Raw genomic sequence first — 4,746 nt, 5'->3', positions numbered from 1 at the left:
TCTTCTGTGTGTGTCCTTTGACAGGGCTCCAATGTGTGCTTCGTTTCACAGGACTCCTATACGTGCTTCCTTATACAGGTCTCCCATCCGTGCTTATTTTGACAGGGCTCGTATGTGTTTACAGAGCCTGAATATGCGCTTAATTTGATAGGGCTTCTGTGTGTGCTTACTTTACAGGGCTTGTATATGGTTGCTTGGGCAGGGTTTCTATGTGTTCTTACTTTGACAGGGTTCTCATGTGTGCTTAGTTTGACAGAATTCCTACGTGTGCTTACTTGGACAGGCCTCCTACGTGCTTACCGGTGGAGGTGCCCTGCCCTGGCACATAATCAGGTTTAGGTAGAACAGCTGTAAACTTTGTGTTTGATCTCTTTTCCGTGGGATTTTGGGTATTGATGTGTGGGGATATCTCCTAGCTCTCTAGTAAACACTTGTCGATGTCCTCCCATTGTGTCATAAGTCCCTGAGGCCGATATCCGTCTCTGCAGCCACAGATGCTACTGCTTTTTCCGGAATCCACTGTTCGAAGTTGAAGACCAACGGCTGCAAGACTTGTTCAAGCATCCTCTTTTGTATAGTGTTTCAAGTAAGGTTTGCCGTCAGCCAGAGAGCGTGTGACTGTTTGTCTGTCTGTCAGAGTTTGCATCCATCGCCCGCGGCTTGCATCAATCTGCGCGAGTGCGTGTGCTGACTGTTTCTAACCTTGTGTGTATGACTGTTGCCTTTCAGGTTTTCCAATTCATTTTTACATTTAGAATTAAAAATCCCCAGCCAGGGCTTTTGTTTTCCCCCTCCCGGCTGGGCTTTTTTTCCCCTCTGTCCCGGCCGGTCTGCGATTTAGGGCGCAGACTGTCCAGGGCCCGGGCTTTTCGTCAGGCAGGAGGATTTTTTCGAGGCTCTCAGGAACCGCGTTCCTGAGCAGCCCCGAGACCTGTGGCGTAAGGAAGCGGTCAAAGCGACGGTGAGTCGTTTACAAGGTGTAAGAATTGCACATGGCGGATGAGTGTTACGCCTTGGCTTCACCTTACTTGAAAAAAGTCACGAACCCCTGGGAAGGGTTCAAATAAAGTGTCGTGCTCCTGCTCGGGGCAGTTGGAGTCATTCTGTGCCTTCTTTGGGGGTGAGGAAAAAGGCTGAGGGGGGGAGGGGATGGGGACTCGGGGGCTCCCATGTCATTTGGGGCACCCCAAGGTCCCGAGGAGAGGGAGCCACGCTGCGGTGAAGGAGCAGATGAGTGGGGAATTGGGGGGTCTTGCCGAGTGCCCTCCCCCAGAGGGACACAAGGGTGCCAGATCCTTCACAGGGATGGCTGGGTGTAGAAGACAGGTATTTTTTATATTTATACGTTTCCTAACTATAGCTTAAATAAATGTTGTATTGGTTTTATTTGGTTAGAGAAGGGTTTTTTAATAAACTAAATATAAAATAAGTGTAATAAAAAAATAAAATTATATAAATATTAAGTATAAACAAATACAAGTAATAAATTCATATTAAATGTATAATATTAATAATGCAAATATAATGTATAATGTATGAATATAAATTATAAATATGGGAATAGAAATATTAAAATATTTTTTATAGTTTAACTATTTTATTGGTTTTATTTGGTAAAGGCAGTGATGTTACTAAATCTGTCCAGAAGTTCTGATTATTATTATTACTCATTTTCTGACAGAAAACATTCTCATTTTGCCTTTCCCACATTGTTTTCAGGTGCTGCCCCAGATGGACATCTGTAATCTCAGACAGCGATTCCCTAGGACGAAGGAGAGCCTTTGCCTCACCTGGACAGCTCAGGTTGATGCGACAGAATTGGAGCGGCCTAACAAACGTACGATCGGCCGCGTTCCGGAGCACCTCGAAACCTTTCCGTATCACGCGTTGGGATTTCTCATGACACAGCATCCCGGGCGTCCCTCTGTGCAAAGTCAAGCGGTAAAGGATTGAATAACTGACAAGCGGTGTCTGGGATTCAAATGGTTCTGTTAAAATTAAGCAAAGAACGCAATAAGAAAAATTATCATCCTTTTAATGTCTGAAATAGTTTGGAATAAAAATGCTGGGAAAAGGCATTTTTGTATTTGAATTGGTGTCACCTGGATATAACCCCACAGCGAGCAATCAGAGCAGAAATGCGAAAGCCGGGATTCTGCGACTCCTGCAGAGGACTTAATTTTCTTTTCCTCCTCTCTTTTAGGACAGGAAAAATCATTACAGTCCTCTCATCTTTGCCAAAAGACGTGGCGTTTCAGCAGCCAAAGCCAAGAGGCTTCAGCACCAGGGGTCTGCGCTGGAGGGCTCCTGGTCCTGCCCGTACTGTGGGGTAAGTCAGAGAGATGCTGGGTTCCTCTTTTCCTCCCTGCTGGGAGTGGCCGCCTAGGGAATCTGGGATCCGGGTGAAACGCCAGCTCTCCTGGCGTTCAGGGACGCAAGGTCCGAAGGACTACGTTTACCCGTGGCCTTGCAGGTCAGCAGGAGCAAGAGGAAACGGGGCACCAGAGCCGCGTCCTCCCTCGGAGGACAGAGAGTCCGGGCCAAGGCGAGACCGCCACGAGCGCTCGGACGAGCATTCCAGGGAACGGGGTGCTCGGAATTGCAGGCGCTGCCGGAACCATTGCTTTAGGTCTGCTCCGTCTGTGTCCGCGACCAGCGGGATTTGTGCTGGAGAGAGAGGTGCCGTCAAGAACAAAAGGCGGAGTAAATGCTCTCCGGGGATGCGCAGTAAAGGACCGAATAGCACGGAAGGAGAGTATTTATCAACTCTATCGCTATTTCTTCCAAAATTAGGACGGAGCAACGATGGGGGTGGTTAGGTTTGGCGCAGGCCTGTTATTCTTTGTGCAATTTTTAATTGTTGTACAATTCACCGTCCAGTATCTTTCTAAAAAAAGCCATGGGAGTCGGGTTGTTGTACGGTTGCTGGACAGACTTACGAGCTTACTATTTTCTGTTCTTCAGGTTTGCAGTTTATTATGAGGGTGTGGGTGTAAGAAAGAGTGTGGAGCATGGAGAGTAAGAGATAAGGGGGTGAGAGAGAGAGATTAGAAATCGGAGGTAAGAGGTAAGAGAGAGCAATTTTCCATTCACAATACAATAAGTATTCTTCTATAATGAATATTCTAATTTTCCAATAACCAATCTAATACAATATACTAATTTCCTCATATTTGCACGCAATCTATAGAAACTACCAAATTACTATGTTTTATGGCTTTCTTATCTGTAACCCTTATCTTTAGACCTTTGCTGCCAGGCTTAGGACAAAATGTCTGTTAGTTCTTTGGTATTTGTGGCATTTAGTATTGTCTAAACAAAGAAGGCTCAAACCTCAACCTGACTGTTTTCAGCATCTATATAAAAATAGGCTAACATCTCAATTTCATCTGTTGTTTCAGAACTACTTGCTAGGCACTTAGAAAATTTCTCTATTCCCTCCCCAAGAAAAGCCGTCAGAAATTTGGATCCAAGTTCTAACTCTTAACCTATTCACTGCAAAAATTTGCCAAAGGCGGAGGACCGGGGCGACGACTGGCCCCAGGAAAGGTTACTTATTAATACCGCGTCAGATTTCCCTCAGCGACCGTCAGCCCTGAGCGGCCGTGAGTTTGCGTTCTTCTCACCGGACAACCGGAAATAATTTCAGTATCATTAGAAATTTTAGAAAAATCCAGCTAAAATTGTCAAGTCTTCCCCCCTTTAAGTTAACCCAGTTTTGCCCAGTTAGGAGCTACACAGAAGTGAGGCAGGGGAAAGCATCAGGGAACAGCTCTAAGTTCAAAGGCAAAAAGAGAAGACATATCGGCAAAGGGAAGCAAAGGGGAAAGGCTTCAGAAAGCATTTCTGTGGTCTAATTAATAATTATTTCTGATTGCCCAGTGAGAATACGCAATCACAGTCATTCAGGCCTGACGGTCCCCTGCACGCAGCGAGAGCTCAGCACGCATCCGCAGAGGCGAGGCCAGTGCCTGAAAGAAGAAAAAAACAGAAGAAAAAGGTGACTTATTTTACTTTAAAGTTCTTTCAGGGTCTTAAAGCCCAATAAACATTTCCTCTCGATTTCGGTCGGGTGAATATATCTGTTCCGTATCGTTGGTAATTTTAAAAACAGCTGTTGTTTCTGCTTGTTCGGTTAGATATATTAGTAAAAGGGCTGTTATTCCTACCCCCATATCTCTGCCTCAGAGTCCTTGACTCAAACGTTTATAATACTTGGGGGGAGTGGAATTCAGGTCTCTGTATCAAAGGAAAACTTCTGCCTTGATTGGCAGACACCCGTCCTTCAAACCAGGACACAAGCGATGTGGGTTTCATTTCAGAGAGAAATAGAGCCCTGTTTGTGTCCAGGGCCCTGTGCCTGAAAATTGGCTTATTTGAGTTAAAATTCCAAACAGTGCAGGCTCTCTCGCAGATGCATACTGGCACCACGTAGAATCCTGGCTGTTCTTTGAGTGCCAAAAGCCTCAATAGACAATAGACATTACCATACAGGTTCAGTGAGTTTCATTTCATAGAGAGCTAGAGCCCTGTTTGTGCCTGAGACCGGGCTCTGTCTGCTTAAAGTACAAACAAATCAGGACTACTCCAAAACTCCAGCTGCCACCATTTAGAACACTGGCTACCTTTGCATTGACAAATACTTCCCCCTAACTGCTATTAGGACTCTGGGAGGGTGAATGTTTTTGTCAAAAGGAAAAGGACCAATGTTTGCGTCCATGGCCCTGGGCCTGAGACTCTGCTTCT

At 45.6% G+C, this 4,746-nt stretch overlaps 1 long non-coding RNA gene across 1 annotated transcript; it reads left to right on the top strand.

Moving 5' to 3' along the window:
• The first annotated feature begins 319 nt into the window (after positions 1–319).
• Positions 320–3,994, top strand: LOC130266373 (uncharacterized). The gene is made up of 3 exons (XR_008842858.1): positions 320–586; positions 1,720–2,329; positions 2,965–3,994. It is a non-coding gene; the product is annotated as an uncharacterized LOC130266373 (long non-coding RNA).
• The last annotated feature ends 752 nt before the right edge of the window (positions 3,995–4,746 follow it).

The sequence above is a fragment of the Oenanthe melanoleuca genome, unplaced genomic scaffold, assembly GCF_029582105.1.
Source record: "Oenanthe melanoleuca isolate GR-GAL-2019-014 unplaced genomic scaffold, OMel1.0 S026, whole genome shotgun sequence".
NCBI classification, from domain to species: Eukaryota; Metazoa; Chordata; class Aves; order Passeriformes; family Muscicapidae; genus Oenanthe; species Oenanthe melanoleuca.
Note: the sequence above shows the minus strand (reverse complement) of the source record. Positions and strands in the feature narration are given on the sequence as shown.